Here is an 18,025-nt window from a genome sequence, read left to right as displayed (position 1 = left end):
GTTGTATGCAGTTAATATCTCCGGGAGATGTGCTCTTTGCTGAAGGGAGAGGGAGGAGTGACTCTGGGGGAGAGCGGAAGTGGAAAGGCGGGACAGTGGATGGTGTCGGAGGAGGCGAGGCTGTGGTCAGAATGTATTATATGAGAGAAAAATAAATAAAAAAGTATCTTACAACATTTATATATGTGTCGTAGTAAGCTAAATATAAATACCGGACATCAAAATCTTATATAAAAGCTGAGTCAACACATAATGCATATATAATTGAGGAAAAAACCCTTTCAATGTCTCAGATAAAAATTTGTCCCCCTTTGACATCCAGAGCCGTGATATCACAGTGGCAAAGTTCAGGTGAAGAGAGTATATAATTTTTTCCTCATTTGAATTTGCTGTACTCTTTTCGATTAACTATAAGGGATAGAGCTTCTCTTTGTCCTTAAGCCAGTGAGTAAATCAAAGCGTTCTCAGAATAAGTTGGTCTATGTCCAGTTCATTTTATAGAGATGCCCATTCAGCATCAGTCGGTGAAAATTACATCAGTCTTCCTTTTTATGGCTCAAGATAATGCATCTTTCAAAATTTTAATCGGAGCAGCAAGTTGTAATTCAGCGATGCTCGTGGATTTGATATGTGTATAATAGAAGCTTTGTCTTACTGAGGTTGTTTATATGTTTTGGAAACTGAAACATCTGTTCTTGGGTTGTGGGGCAAAGGTTATTTCGCACATTGAATTCTGATAGAGTATGAGAAATGTTTTATGTTCTTTGGATGTTTCTTTTTCTGATCCAATAGAAGTGAATATTCCATGTGTTTTTTTCAATAGAAAAAGGAAATTCTGAAGATTGTGTTCAGGTATCACGGCTGTAGATAAAGGCCAGCGAGCTATCCTGCTCAATATTCCAGATCCTCCAGGCCCTGCCATCACGATTATTTCTCTTTTTAGCTACTTAAACATGTGGCTTTAGTTTGTGCGATTAGATCAATCTCTGACAGGGACTATGATCCCGAAACATTTGAAAACCTGAAGGAGAACTTTCATTTCCTGTTCTCCTTATCTGATTCAAGCTGACGGGATCCATCTGACTTTCAGTATCATCTCAGCCAAGCATGATAGGTGTTTTCTTAATTTATAAATCACCGTGACAAAGAATTCACAAGACAATTCACGGCAATTTGTTTTACAAGAAATGGTTTCTTTAAAAATGTTAATTGATCTCGGTGTACAGATATTAATTTTATAAAACACAATACAATGTAATCAACGATGGAAAAAAAACCACATTCATATCTTTTCTAAGATATGATTCCTCCCCAGTAGTATAATGATCTCTAATAAAAACTCAGGTCCTCAGGGTGTAACAGTGAGAAACATTTTCAACTGGAAATAAAATCACAGAATAGGGAAACAGATGATTAGACCTTTCAAAATTAACCGAAGGCACAGCACAAGGCAGGGCTGATTAGAGAACAACCAGGCACATGTACACAGAGGTACACATCGCCCATTTTTTCCTCACTATTAATGGATATTTATTTAAGATAGAAGACTTTCAGAAGAAATTTCTTAAGTGCATTTGAGTAAAAAAAATCATAGGCATAATAAATAAATTCTGAGATTATTTTAGGTAACTATTTTATAAAGGGAAAAGCTACTGGAAGGCTCGTATAGTCAAAACTAACCCACCAACATAACACTAAGGAGAAATCATTGCGTGAACTCACACACACACACACACACACACACACACACACACACACGCACACAGTATAAACATATATTCATATACATATACACATATTTACATGCAAATATTTTTGCATTTTTAAAAATTTCAACGAAATGCATAGTCATTAATGACTTAATTTTTATTTATAATTTATTATTTTAATAATGATATCTGGCATCGCTGTACAGTCATGTTCATCTTTACCACTTTTTTCATGGTTTTGTTCTGTTTGAGTTGTGTGAAACTTTAGAAATCTGATAATCAATCTTTCTTTCATTTAGTGAAAATAGAATAGAGTTTCTGTTTCAATTCTTTGAATGATCACTTTGTTTGCAGATAGCTTAGCTTACAGTGAAGACTAGATTGTTAGAAACAGTAAAACACAAAACATTTTTTGCTGAAATAAAAACAGCTACCAACAGAGAAAGATATAGTAGTTCTACAAGTTGCTTTATTACTCAGTATGCAATCCAGTAAGCAAAAGTCCAAAAACCTGACATTCTTAAATTGTTATGAATTTTTGACTTCTGCAGCAGTCAAATGATGGGTAGGATTTAATAGCATCTACCCAGTAATATAGTAACCCCTGCTTTAGTACAAAACTCTCAGTTCTAGCAGTATTGATAGGCCCAACTAAGTTATTCACCCGAGGACATGCTAAAGAGGGGAAAAAAAACATGGAAAGCAGAGAAAAAAGATTTAATGAAAAGAGACTTAATTAATATTCATCTGAAATAGATACAAATAAAAGTGTACAGCAACCCAAGTTCATTTTCAGGATAGTGACTTAAGGGTCTCCTTTAAATAGAGGAGTAATGGGTGTATTGTGATTATGAAATGTGCATAATTAAGCAGCCCAGAAGAAGGTATTCTTTGTTGTTCTTTTCAAGAGTTTGAAAAAGTTCTTATTGCTTTAGATTTCAAGCTTGTTCTTGGGAGATGATCACCATACTCCCGTGTGATGATTTTTTTAAATAGATGATTACCTTATTTTGCAGAAGTATTTTAGGAGGGGTATTCTATACACTAAGACTTTTCTCTTCCTAGGTATCCAAGCTGACTGAATATTAAAAGGATGGCATTGTCTGGCTTCACCCTTGGTCCTGTGAAGAAGGCTTTTTTCCTCAGAGTGTTTGAATGACAGGGTGTTGACTTGGGAGTGAGTGGGTGGGAGGAGGAGTATCTTCATAGAAGCAGGGGGAGGGGTATGGGAGAGGGGGTAAGTAGGAAAAGGGATAGCTCTTAAATTCTAAATACATAAAATGTCCTATAAAAAAAGAATGGTGACTAGAGACTTTTAGGCATTTATTAACGATGTGGAAAACACTGTAAAATCAAATGACACAAAGCTAAGTCACAGAAGATGTTTTCTGTTGCTCTTGTATGTGCCCCTTTGATTTCCAAATATCTTTGAGTGATTAACATACTTCTATGTTAGAAGTAAGAAGGTGACCTGAAGTGAGACAGACGAAAATGTCTAGGTTTTTAATAACCCATCTCCAACCACAAGTGAGCAGTTTGAATTTTACAGCAATGGCTGTTTCCAAGTTTCTGTCACAGCACTTGTGATGGCCTTGTCAATTAAAATCTGAGTGGGTTCAATATTCTGTTACATAAGAGTACATGCGTAAAAATATGAATTTGCATTGAAAACAGGTAAGAATCTCAACACAGGATTACAACATATAGGTAATCTTATTGAGACAGGATTACAACATATATGTATAGAGTAAAAAGTATTTATGTATTTATGTACACTTTCTAAGCAAAACTAATGTAAACTTAAATGAATCAATTCACACTGTCCATTCCCTCACTCATGCCATCTCTGATGCACCAGGCTAATTTCTAAATTGCAAAACAGAGAAAATAGTTCTCAACATGGGGTACATGGTCATAGAGAGTTATAATGTAGTCCATTTGCAGTTATGTAAACAGTGGAATTCTGCATGAGTGAACAAGGAGAACATACCCTGGATAATGTAACACTTATATCTCTTATACATTTCAGTGTTTCACTACATATCTTAAAAACCCACTCTAAATTTGAGTTACATGAACTTTTTGACTTTCTGGGTCTTATACGTATACATAATATCTTGGGGGTATTCAATGCTAATTGGTTTTGTGATAGTGGTTTTGTTGTCACTTTTTAAGGAAACATTTTCATTCCCCACTGGTAACAATGGTTAGGAAATTCCTTTACACATTGATAACAAGTCGTACAGCCAATAATGAGGCCCCAACCTAGAAAGGAGTGAGCTATGTTGATGCAAAGAACTTAAAAGCAAAACATAAGAAGATAAATTTAAAAATTTTATGGGTTCTTAAAGTGCATATTTCATTTATATTGAAATAACATAATAATTCATTAACAGTTGATTTCCTGATGCTTCTCTTGTTAATTTCCCAACAGATGGAATTGTAAGGAAAATAAAATCTGAAACCACAACTACTTTGATACCTAAACCACACAAGGACCTAACCAAGAAAAAGAACTTCAGACCAATCTCCCTTGTGAATATGGATGCAAAAATAATCAATAAAATTCTTGTAAACTGAATCCAAAAACACATCAAAACCATCATTTGCCAAGATCAAGGATCAAGTAGGCTCCATCCCAATGATGCAAGGCTGGTTCAATTCATGAAAATCCATTAGCATAATATACCATATAAACAAAATCAAAGAGAAAAAAAAATCACATGAACATTTTCTTAGATGTAACAAAAGCATTTGACAAAATACAACACCACTTCAGGTTAAAAGTATTGGAGAAGTCAGGAATCTAAGGCCTATACCTAAACATAATGAAGGCAATTTACTGAAACCAACAGCCAATATCAAGTTAAAACGAAAGACAATTGAAACAATCCCAATAAATTAGGGACAAGACAAGGATGACCACTCTTCCCATATCTATCCCATATAATATCTGAAGTGCTAGCTAGAACAATGAGACAACAAACAGAGATCCAGGGGATTCAAATTGGCCAAGAAGACATGAAGATATCAGTATTTGTAGATGATACGATAGCATACATAAACGAACCCAAAATTTCTACCAGAGAACTTCTCAAACTGATAAATGACTTCAGCAAAGTGGCCAGATATAAAATTAACTCAAGTTCATCAGCAGTCTTCCTTTATACAAGACAAAAACAGGCTGAGAAAGAAATTAGGGAAACAACTCCTTTCAGAATAGCCACAAATAATATAAAATCTTGGGGTGAGTCTAACCAAACAAGTGAAAGATCTGTGTGAAAATAACTTGAAGTCTCTCAATAAAGAAATTGAAGAAGATCTCAGAAAATGGAGATATCCCCATGCACATGGATTGGCAAAATTAACATAGTAACAATGGCTAGCCTGGCAAAGGCAATCTACAGATTCACTGGAATCCCCATCAAAATTCTACCACTATTCTTCAAAGACTTGGAAAAAGCAATTCTCAAATTCATCTGGAAAGGCAAAAAAAAAAAAAAAAAAAAAAAAAAAAAAAAAAAAACAGAATAGTGAAAACGAATCACTATCCCTGAACTAATGCTTTATTACAGAACATTAGTGAAAAAAAACCTGCATGGTATTAGTAAAGAGACAGACATGTTGATCAATGGAATAGAACTGAAGACCCAGAAATAAAATCATTCACTTACACACACTAGATCTCTGAAAAGGAAGCCAAAAGTATATAATGGAAAAAGAAAGCATCTTCAATAAATGGTGCTGGTCTAACTGGATGTCTGTATGTAGAAAAGTGAAAATAGGACCATATTTGTCACCTTGCACAAAGCTCAAGTCCATGTGGATCAAGGACCTCAACATAAAACCAGATACGCTGAATCTAATAAAAGAATAACTGGGAAAGAGCCTTGAACTCATTGGCACAGGGGAAAATATCCTAAACCGAGCCCTAATGGCTCATGCTCTACAATAATTGATAAATGGGACCTCATGAAACTAAGAAACTAATGCAAAGGACACAGTCAATATAACAAATCAGCAACCTGCAGATAGGGGAAAAAACTTTACTAACCCCACATCTGATAAAGGACTAATATCTAAAATATATAAAGAAATTAAGAAGCTAACCACTAAAACACTAAACAACCCAATCAAAAAACGGTGCATAGAACTATATTGATTCACATCAGAGGAATCTCGAATGGCTGAGAAGCACCTAAAGAAATGTTCAAAGTTCTTAGTGACCAGAGAAATGCAAATCAAAATAACCCTGAAATTCTACCTTACACCAATCAGAAAGGCTATTGAAACCTCAGGTGACAACATATGTTGGTGAGGATGTGGAGAAAGAGGAACACTCCTCCATTACTGGTGGAATGCAAACTGGTATAACCACTCTGGAAAAAAATTTAGAGGTTCCTCAGAAAATTGAAACTAAATCTACTTGAAGACCCAGAAATACCACTCTTGGGAATATACCCAAAAGATGACCACCAAACCACAGCCAGACATGTTTCACTAAATTCATAGTGGCCTTATTTGTGATAGCCAGAAGCTGGCACCAGCCAGATGCCCCATAACAGAAAAATGGATATAGAAAATGTGGTTTGATTTACACAATGGAATACTACTCAGCTATGAAAAATGAGGACATTCTGAGTTTTTTAAGCAAATGGATGGAAATAGAAAATGTCATCCTGAGTGAGGTAACTCAGACCCAAATGACATACATGGTATGTACTCACTACTCATTGGACAAGAGCCAATAAAAAAAAGTGCAGGATACCGAAGACACAGTCCACAGAACTCAAAAAGGTCAACAAGCTGAAGGACACCTCAGTTCCACTTGGGAAAAAGAAGAAGGTAACCACAATGGGGGAGGGAGAGAGGGACCTGGATGTGAAAGGAATGAGGGTGTGGGGAGAGGGGAACATGGAACATGGTCTGGGATTGGGTGGAGGAAAAGAACTATGAAGCCCAGGGGGCCAGCAGAAAGGATGGAAACAGGCAACCTTGGAAAGTAAAGTTTGGGAGGACCCTCTAGAATGTACCAGAGACCTGGGAGGTGAGAGACTCTCAGGATTCAAAGAGGGGGGAACCCTAGATGAAATACCCTACAGTGGGGAGAGGGAACTTGGAGAGCCTACCTCCAGCAGAAAGACAGGGCATCAAGTGAGGGATGGGCTTGTTATTCCACAGTTAAAACTCTTACCCATAATTGTTACTATCTGAAATGGGATAGAAATGGAGAAGAGCCTGAGGAAAAGAAAGGTTCAGGGACAGGCCCAAAGTGGGATCTAGCTCCAGAGGAGGCCCCAAGGCCTCACACTACTACTGAGGCTATGGAGAGCTCACAAAAAGGGACCTATTATGACTTCCTCCATAAGACCCAACAAGCAGCCAAAAGAGACAGATGCAGATATTTGTAACCAACCAATTATCAGAAGCTTCTAACCCCTCTGGTTGAAAGCTGAGGAGGAGGGCGACCCTATAGGATTAACAACATTCTCAATTTAACCTGAACCTCCAAGATTTCTCAGACACTGGACCACCAACCAGGCATCATACACCAGCTGATATGAGGTCACCAACACATTTACATCAGAGGACTCCTGGGTCTGGGTTCAGTCAGAGAAGATGCACCTAATCCTTAAGAGACTGGAGGCCCCAGGGAGTTTAGAGGTCTTGTGGGTTGGGTGCCAGTGGGGCTATCCTTGTGGAGGTAAGGTGGGCTGTGAAGAGGTATGGGATGTGGAACAGTTGGAGGGCAGAGCGGGAGGGGAATAAAATCTGGAGTGTAAAAACAATCAATCAATCAATCAATAAGTTCACCTGCAACAACCTGTAGCCATTAGATGTTCTTCTAACAGCTTCTTGGGTTTATTCAGATGTGGAAAACTCACTCCAATTTAAGGAATGCATTTTAACAACTTTAATAAAATTGTATGTTTTTTCAAAGAAGATATTAGATTTCATGAAGCATACACACATACGAAGGGTAAACAGAAAGCCCTAAGGCCAACCAAAGTTTACACAACATGTTGTTGAGATATATATATATATATATATATATATATATATATATATATATATATATATATCCTGAGTGGGCCTTAGATGCCTAACAATAGATATGTACGGAAATGCTAGTCAGTTAAAGGTGACTGACATAGTATAAACTATTTTAAACTATTTCTGTGAAGCAATAGTCTTCTGAAAAAATTTTTTTTATATAATTGTGGTTTTCAGGTGAGAGGCGAATGGCTTTGTTATTGCTGTCTCCTGAAATTACCATCCTCTCTTTGGGTCCCTGTCTTTGGAAGGTCTGGGTGTCAACCTGCTTTTCTCTGCACACACTTGTGAGGTATCTGTATATGCCAGAATGTTCGTCTGAGCTTACTAGTTTCAGCTTGCCTGTCAACCTGTGAACCAGTGGTTAAAGTATGTCCCATTTGTTTATGGTTCCTTTTAGCAGTGACTTTATCCTGCTAGCCTTCTTCCCTGGCTCGAAGGTTAGGATCACATAGTCTTGAACTACACATGTAGTGAAAAGTTTCTAGGCAGCATAGTTTGCTGTGTAATGCTAACACTAAGGAGCTTAATGTAGAAGGAGTCTGCAAGTTCAAACCATCCCCAGCTACATGTGAGATACTCTCCCAAAAGCAAATAGAGAAGGAAGAACAAATGTCTACAGTTTGCTTATTCCACATTGTTTTTTTTCCTCGTGCCCTTTCCTTTGTCATTAAAAATATAATAATAATTTAAAAAAATCATTAACTAAGAAAACAAACTCCTGGTAATATTTAAGCATTTGGAAAAAACATAAATTTCAGGAAATTAGAAATAATTACATATCTCTGCAGGTAGAAAATCAGAACATTAAAAGAAACACTCCAGACACAAGGATAAAAGACACCAGCCGTGCAGGGATCAATAATGCCAGCATGGAACTTTCTAGTCTGTTTAAAATATTTGCATGGAATTGTTTCCTATGAACTTAGGCATTGTAAGCAACAAACCATAATTTTAATTGATGGAACTATATGTGAGGATGGGACATCGTAATTTGTCCTTTTAGTAGGAATCAGAATAGGACATAGCAAATTGTATTAGACCCTTAACCAAATCCTAAGTACTACGTTTGGGAACTAGAATATTCTGGAAGATCAACCATTGCAGTTTGGTAGTATGTAAGCTTTCTTATAGTTAGATCTTTTTGCTTTCTAATTTCTATCCCAAAGATATAATAATAATAAACCGCACATTTGTGAGAATGAAACTATCTATCCCACTATCCGTACTTATGCTTACTATATCTGTGAGAAGAGAGATAAGGCCAGTGAGTCATTTCATTTAGATACAGTAAGATTTTTGAGAAGGTATGCATTATTAACTTAATTTTGGTTTATGCAAACGCTGTTTCCAGCAGAAGAGAACACAAGAAACCTATTTTTAAAATGCATTATGGAACCATGGGTGTTTCTTCTAAGAAATGCTACAATAAAACCTACTGTTTAGATTATGTAAGTCTTCTGATTAAAATTGAGTAATCTTATAAAAACTTAAAAGAAATCATATGAAACATTATTTTCCTTTTCCTCTTTATTTTGTTCTGCCCACACTCTGCATCTACATTTAAGGTTTTATTTACATAAATTAAGTATATTTTGATCATATTCTAAAACTCCCCAAGTCCTTCAAGATCCTCTCCCTTCCTGCTGTACTGTAAGTTCCTTCTGGATAAACAAACAAAAACCCAATACAATAGAAAAATCCCCCAAACCAAGAAAACAAAATAAAATCACACCTTAAAAGAAAATTAAAATCAAGTTGTAACCAAATAAACACATACACATAAATTCTTTGGAGACCATTTTATGCTGGTCAACAACTGAACTATGAGACCTGCACTGGAGTTGTTGATACACCCGATGTGTTACTCCATTGAGGAAAACTGACTTTCCTTCTCCCAGCAGGTATAAGTGATAGTTCACTCACGAATTTTAATTCACTAGTGGCTAGTTTTTCATTCACACATTCATTAATTCATTCATTCGTGTTTTTAGAAAGTAAAACACAATAAAATATAAGATGAAACAAAATTATCACATTTAGGTTGGACATGGTAAACAAAGAGAAGAGATCAAGCAAAGGCAGAAGTATCAGAGATTACACATTCACACACTCAGGGACTTCATAAAAACACTAAACTGAAACTTATAATATAATTGCAGAGGACCAGGTGCAGACCTATGTAAGCATTGTGCATGCTGTTTCCACCTCTGTGAATTTACACAAGCTTTGTTCATGTTGACTTAGAAGGATTTGTTTTCTTGATGTCCTCCATCCAATCTAGTCCTTCCAGTTTTCCTGCCTCCTCTTCTGCTGGTTTTCCTTAGCTCTGAAAGGAGACATCAGATAATGGAGACATTCCATTATTATCAGGTGTTCTAAGATCTCTTGTTCTCTGCATAATAGACTGTGGGACTTGACTTCATCCAGTGCAGGAGGAAGTTTTTGTGTTGATAGCTATACAGAGCACTGATCTGTGAGACTAGCAGGATATAATTAGGAGTAATTTTTCTAGAACATCTTTTCCTCATTAAAACCAGAATGATATGTTTGTACCCTAGAATCCTGGACTATTTAGTTTCAGATTATTTCTCATCAAAGCAGTTTGGGTGTGGATTCTATTTTGGAGCTTGGACTTAATTCAAAGAAGTCATTGGTGGTTACTCCTGGAAGCTTTGTGCTACCATTGCCAAGAAAGCAACACCTCATTCTAATGACAATGTGAAGGGAAACTCATATGTTGCTGGAAGTGCAAACTCATATATTACTCATCACAAAGCGAATGACATATATTTCAAAGAACTAGTTATTTTTGTTGAAAATGTGGGATTCAGGATAGATGCGATGAGTGACTAATTAAGTGAATTATCAATCATAATACAAGTTTGAGTAAATATATAAGCTATCACATTTTTAATAACTTCCTGACTGAAAATAATTGCCCCCTGGACCTGTTAATATCAGGTATCCTAAATTTAAAACTCTGAAACTGTTTATATTGATACTTTTAAAGCAACAGAGAAAACACAACTTAATGGGAAGGGTTATACTTCTTTTATACTGGCCCCATTGATAAGAGTATTCTATTATTTTTAACTGGCTTTCTCTAGCATATGAACAATTAAATATTTCTCATAACGTTGATGGATACATGTATTTAAGTCTGTTTTTGTCTAATTTCATTCATGTTTAATGAACATGAGCATGCCATTATCTAATTTTAGGAATATATATACAGAATGAAATATGGAGATCTTTATGAATATCTATTTAATAGTGACTTATTCTATCATATATGTCTGGAGTATGTACAATAATGTTTTGAAAAAAATTAAGTATCCATCATTGTTTTTGTTGCAATTCATGTTGATTAGAAGCAAGTATGGTGATGAAGACAACAAATGTCCTTATGGCTTTAAGATCATAAAGATAACTGTGCTGTAAGACTATATGTAATGAACCTTAGATCGGTAGATGAAGGAAATGGAAGAGAAAAAGGAAACAAACCCACCAAGCTGCAGACAGCACTTAATTGTGTTGGTAAATGCCAAGCATTTGACCTCAAATTACTTAACCATCTATAAAGCTCTGGTCCACATTAAGTCTCCCCCTTAAACCTCACATATAGCTGAATGAGAGATGGAGATAAGGTCTTGGGTAAGTGGTGAGTTTGTATAAAATATTACTTGCAAATGAATAAGGACCCTTATGGTGTATACTTTTATATATGGATGAATCGATCCTTTTATGAGTTCTGTGGGCTTGTCTATAAAGACAATAGTCATCTCTAGGTAACAAATCCTGTGTGGAAATAGCACATTCTTGCCTGAGAGTATTTGACCACAAGCTGTGGTCTGTGGCATCCTTGTGCCATGTTTAGAGTATCTGGCTTAACAAAAATCAAGGTGCAAAATGTGTGTTACCCAGCTCTGCTTCAATGTAATAAAATGCTTGAAAGAATAAATTCATTAAGAGAAAACTTCAGTTTACATTTTGACTTCTAATTCCCTCTTCGATATAAAAAATTCTGATAGTTTGGGTGGCTCATAAGACAGAAGTAGTGAATTAAATTCACCTTGTGAGAAAAGAAACAATGGAAGCAGAGAAAATGCCAAGGGTCCAACAATCATCCAAGACCGCACTGGTTACCTGAGGACATTTTCCTGAGACATCTTCTGTTGACAGCACTTCCCACCATCACAACATAAGAAATCAATCCTCTAGCAGATGGAACCCTAGTGACCATAGCAAAGCCCAAGAAACAAAAGTTATCAATTGTCTGTCCTAAATTACCTATTTGTTGCTAACGCCCACTCATCAACTCTTAGGCAATACTGAAATCTAACTGAAAATGAATCTATGCTATGAGGAATATATACTAGCATTAGAACAAAAATCAAGAATTTGACTACAATATCCATTTGATTTTCCCAGTAGACACTTTCAGTAAACAGCAAGTTTGCAAAAATGAAAGAACAAGGATAATTCTGTTTTAATGATCTTTTGTGTGTTCACAATAAGTTATCATTAATAATAATCATCATAATTAAATGACCAATATCATATATTGCAGGGGGCATGCTTAAGAATTAATGCACCACATCTTCAAGTTTTATTAATCCTTTAAATATGTTTTGTTATAAGAAAGTTGTATTAATCACATGCATTCTACTGACATTTCAGAATGCATTGTTTAGATTTTAATGTAGTATTTAAGTTGAACCTTTTAAAAATTATATTATTTTGAGCATCCAGGACCGTACTGCAGTTTATTTATTTAATTTATTTTTCTAATGCATTTAAGAAGAGTTTTATATATTTTATTCATAAATATAAAATAAATAAAGTAAATAGAACAAGATCATCACCAATTTGGAAAAGTATTAATTTTAAATGTTCTTTCTCACAAGAAACCATCATCATCATATCATCATCATCATCATATCATCATCATCATCATCATCACTAAAGTAAACATTTTTATTGAAAATCCTCTTAGGATAACTTCATGAGTTTTTGTTTTATTTCATTTCAGTTTCTGTTGTTGCTTTTTCCCACTTAAAAAGTAGATGAAAACTTCTTAAAAGAAAAATTTCTACAGGGATTCTCTTTGTGCACACAGCAGGGTCTGACCCCAGGTGGAGACACCCCCTGGAGTGAATAATTGCTCAGCTGAAAGCTAACATGGCCTCACAGCCTGAATTCCAGACAGGAAGCAGAGTCTTGTAAGTCAAAACACACAGGACTCTGTCTTCTTCTTTTCATTCCTTTGCATAACTGTGATCACATTGTGTTCTTATATATTTCATTTCCTGATTTTTGCATCTATTCATACATTACATCAAGTAAGTATTGATGAAAACAGAAATGATCATATGATCTATATGTAAATACAGATGACATTTAACTCAAGTCGTCTAAAATCATTTAGCAGTGAGTTCAATGTTACTGAAAGAATGAGAAAGAAAAACATGACTTTTTGTTCTATTTTAAAGAGTATAAAAGTGTTTTCTTGTTATTGAGATTTAACATGAGTTGATCATTCCTCTGACAAAGAGATGCTATAAGGTATATTAAGAATAGTCATTCTCTAATAGTGATAACTTTTCCTGACAATGCTGTTCATATTTATGATGCCATTTTTTTAGAGTGTGTGCATGTGTGTGTGTGTGTGTGTGTGTGTGGTTTGGTATTCCTGACAATGCTGTTCATATTTATGAATAGTGATAACTTTTAAAGTCTAATGTGACCATTTCTTGTAGGCTTCCAGTTTTCAAGCAAACACTATATTCAATTCAATTTTCTATTGGTTCCATTGGTTCCAATATTATAATTTTGCGGGGGGAAAAGTTTAAAATGTGTGTTTCTTAATCTACCTTTATCTATATTGAAAATAAAATTTGATATATTTAAATTGAATTAGCTTTCCTTACACATGAGATAATTATTGGTTAGTTATTACTGGTTGGGGGGGTGCCTCTATTCCTCTCTACACAGTGACTCTAAAACTAGAAGATATTATCAGAAATTAGGGAAGATTATAAAAATTTTTAGACACAAAAAGAAGTCTCCTTTACCCAGCAACATTGGAAATAGCTCAGTGGTTGTAGTGGTTTTAATGAGAATGACACACTATAGGCTCATGTATTTGAAAGGTTGGAGGCCAGGAAATGGAGCTGTTGAAAAGAATTAGTAGGTGTAGAGGAATGTTAATCCAGCAAGATGGCTGCCCTGGCAAGGAATCAGATCCAGAGATATTCTAGGTCTGTGTGACCTGGGTGGAAAGACATAGCCTTAATCCCTCTTACTCGAATACATATTAACTTTTTTATTAATATAATGTTAAGATTTATTTTTCAAGGTAATATTAATCTGCCTGGTATGTTCATGACAAACTAGAAGCAAGGTTATAAGTAAGTATTATGTATTTATATTTTGTAAATATGCATGTGTTTATACAGGTATTAATGTGTAGACATGTTGAGGGAGTGCCAGCACACATGCATGCATTTGTAAAGAAGCCATATGTGAATGCAGGTGTCTTTCTTTGTTGTTTTTATATTATAAATTTGATACAGGTTCTTTCATTGAGCTTGTTGTTGGCCAATTTCTTAAACATGGCTTGGGTAGCCAGCCAATCAGCTATAGAAATGCTTTCCTCTTCCTAATTCTGGTCAACTACGGTGACGAAAGGAAAGTAAACCCTGGCTTTTTTTTTTTTTTTTTTTTTTTAAGAGCGACGACAGCGTTCTTTTTTTTTTTTTTTTTTTTTTTTTTTTTTTGTTCTTTTTTTCGGAGCTGGGGACCGAACCCAGGACCTTGCGCTTCCTAGGTAAGCGCTCTACCACTGAGCTAAATCCCCAGCCCCAAACCCTGGCTTTTTACATAAGTATTCTATATCCATTCTCAGGATCTTGTATTTAAGCATCTAGTACTCCACCTGTGGAAGCATCTTCCCAACCACCACCATTCATAAACATCATTTATTTATTTCTTAAATGGATGTACTATTGCAAAATACTGTTTTTTTTTGTTTTTTGTTTTTTTTTTTTTTTTTTTGTTTTTTTGCAAATATTGTTTTTTTCTACCCAGGTTGTTATATTTTTTTCTAGAATTGTGACAAAATACTGATGAAACCACAAGCCACAGTAAACTTATTTTTTAGACTGGTTTCAGTCCACAGCTAGATGACCCAATGATTTTCAAGCCTGTGGAGAGGAAGGAACCTCACTGTGGATGGGCATAGAAAAGAGAAAGCTGCTAACATAGTCCTTGCTAGAGAGGGTGGGATTATCAGTCATTATCCTTATGATCTAGTTTCTCCTAGAAGGATTCAACTAAAATTACCACCACCATTAAATAATCTGTCCATCTAGGAGACAGGGCAAATCACTATTCTATCTGACTGTGTGTGCTAACAAATATGTTCATTAGACTTATTAATAGCAGGATGGCTAGGGTATCATTTACTAGAGCATTGGGTGACTTAAAACCAGCTGCCTCATTGAAAAGTGACTCCACATCAGAAGTGAAGACTTCATGACACGTGTATCAGTAGCATCTATCTCTAACCTCTTCTTCTTTATCTTTAGACCATGTACTGCTAGTGGTGAAGAAATAAGAAATGTTGACAGTCCAATTAACACAGCCTGGCTATAGTTTGCTTATTCTGTGGGGAATAACATTTTCTACGGATCACATCAGTAACTTATACTCTTTAATATCTAATGGTTGTGCAAGACTTATGTTCTCTGGGGAAAAAATGTCTTCAATAGGCTGTTGATGAGTTTGAACAATGACCACTTTACATGAGGTCAAGAGATTCCTGGAAGAATGTACAAGTCTGTGACAAGCAGTTCATGACACTTAAATAGACTGATTTTATTGGGGAAACCATAAAGGAAAAATTTCAAGATCCTGATCAGGTTTCACTTGAAAGAGAGACAGAGACAGAGAGGCAGAGACAGAGACAGACACAGAGAGATAGATGCAAAGGAGAGAAAATAAATAAAAAAATAAATGCGAAAGAAATATTAAAAGGTTACATAATTTAAGCTGTACATAATTATGTCTTGCCTTTAAGAATTAAATAAAGACTGTCATAATAAAACTCAAACCACTTTCTCCAGATATAAATCAATAATACTTGTAAGAAAAATAGACCTCTTCAGCAACAGAGATTTTGGAAAGTAAGAAGGAAGGATATATGCATTATCAAATATTATTTGATTAATTTGATTATTTTTGATATGAATCAAAGGAAAATACTAATACGTATATTTAATTGGATCATACTTGCAGATCATTTTTTAATGTGAGAAAGCAAAAATATATTGCAGAGATATGTTTTAAAATGCACTGAAAGCCAGGGTCCAGATGCATAGTTGATGCATACCCGGGAAATGAACCTGTCTCCTATGATATCAGTTTGTAATCTTGAGTAGCTATTTTGGTTATTATTATACATTCAGAAGTACAACTACTATTCAAATTCCTTATTGTTTTCATTTTGGTTATTCACTCCAAAAGCAATCTCACAAAGAATAAAATACATGTAATGAATTCTTCGATAACTATTGTTTCTTAGAGGAGTCTTTGAAAAGTATTATACCAAATACCACACTTTAGGCAATTTGACTCTGATTTCAGCTCCATCTTTATAATGAGATTCAAGAATATTTTATTTGCAATTCTGAAAGAATATGTAATTTCTACCATTATATATATCATATCTGCTCTATAAATAGATTCATTGGTGTGCAAAATCATCCATGTTACCATTCACCAAACATAGCTTAAAGACAGTAGATTCTGATTTCTAAATATAGCCTAGCAATTGCAGTTATTACCATAAGAATATCAAGAAGCCTAGAGAAATATACACATAAAGTTGTAGGGTCTATGTAAAATGCATGGGTATTTATTTATGTTTTAAAAGAATACATGAATAATTCTAATATATTTATGGAAAAACACCACTAATTTAGCTATTTACCTCTCAATATGAAATCATAAAAACTGGTGATTATGGACATATGACTCCCAAATTTATAGTGTTGTTAAAAAATGAAGTGAAAATATTTTGCATTTCATTCTTGGTTACCTGGCATTTCTGGCATACATATGCATTTTCAATTAATACAACTTAATTATCTATTTGAGATAGACAGGGGATTGCATTAAGTTTTCTGGAAATTAAACTCGTAAGATATCAGGAATACCATCTAAATGTTGGATTCTAGAGAGATTAATAAAAAGTGTAATAAATGCCATAGGAACAATGAAATACCAAATGCAACTTTAAGGAGATCTTAGATTCACCATATATAGTCATGTAATGTTGATTATATGTTAAATCTAAGTCTGGAAAGCTGAGCTTGAATTCTTGTACCCACATGAAGGTAGAGACAGAGGACGGAATCTGTAGCTGTACATCTACCTTCTCAGGCATGTTCGCCATGCTCATTCCCCCACAGAAAGATACAATTTTAGTAACTAAAAGAAAAGAATAAATTTGAGACACAGTTCGGTTGTCATTTCATAAAACAAAAAGAAGAGATATTTTAAAATAACAAATTAAAGAAAACAAACTATGTATATAATGTTAATTTTCATTGTAACATCACTAGAATATGCTAAAACATTCCATCGCATTAAATACAGTCACACACTTGTGCTTCCCTATGGTTCTGTTTCTTCGGAGTGTGGCTGTTGTTGGAGTGGTGTGTGTGTGTGTGTGTGTGTGTGTGTGTGTGTATGTGTGTGTGTGTGTGCGCGCACTTGTGTTTATGTGTGTGTCATGTGGTGTCTGTATGTATGCTTTGTGTGTGTTTATGCTCTCTCTCTCTCTCTCTGTATGTGTGATTGTTTTTTGTTTGTTTGTTTCTTTGTTTAAATAGAGTCTTATTTTGCAGCCTATGCTGGATTCAGACTGTTTTGTGGGTCAATTAGACCACAGACTTTGGCAGTCACCATGTTCCAACATTACATTACTGCTAGGATTACAGGTCAAAGTACTTACAACATGCATTTAACATTTGATTACAGTTAAGTTGAATGCTGCTTTATTTAGAACTTTGAGTTTAAAACCTGGACAGTTAATGAAATGTGCAAAAAACAATTCTTGCTCATCAATTTGTGTAACAAAAGCATCTGACTTTATTTCCTATATACAATGAACAAAAGTTATACGTAAGTACAGTGGCCAGGTGCTGTTTGATAAAATCAATTGATAATCTAGCTGTAGAGTTGCATAACGGAAA

The 18,025-nt window shown here is 34.9% G+C and overlaps 1 long non-coding RNA gene across 3 annotated transcripts in view; it reads right to left on the bottom strand.

Annotated features, from left to right (window-relative positions):
• The window catches only part of LOC108352970 (uncharacterized), a 121,250-nt gene that overhangs the window by 55,190 nt on the left and 48,035 nt on the right, over positions 1-18,025 (bottom strand). Inside the window, exons 3-4 of one of the 3 annotated variants that reach the window (XR_001841440.3) lie at positions 11,913-11,998; positions 7,918-10,092 (exon numbers count right to left, since the gene is read on the bottom strand). The exons of 1 other annotated variant lie outside the window; for it this stretch is intronic. This is a non-coding gene — a long non-coding RNA (uncharacterized LOC108352970). Of the gene's footprint in view, positions 1-7,917; positions 10,093-11,912; positions 11,999-18,025 lie in introns of those variants that run through there. One more of the 3 variants, XR_010058011.1, reaches the window with a different exon arrangement.

The sequence above is a fragment of the Rattus norvegicus genome, chromosome 15 (genome assembly GCF_036323735.1).
Source record: "Rattus norvegicus strain BN/NHsdMcwi chromosome 15, GRCr8, whole genome shotgun sequence".
NCBI classification, from domain to species: domain Eukaryota; kingdom Metazoa; phylum Chordata; class Mammalia; order Rodentia; family Muridae; genus Rattus; species Rattus norvegicus.
The sequence above is the reverse complement of the archived record's forward strand: the minus strand, read 5'-3'. Positions and strand labels throughout refer to the sequence as shown.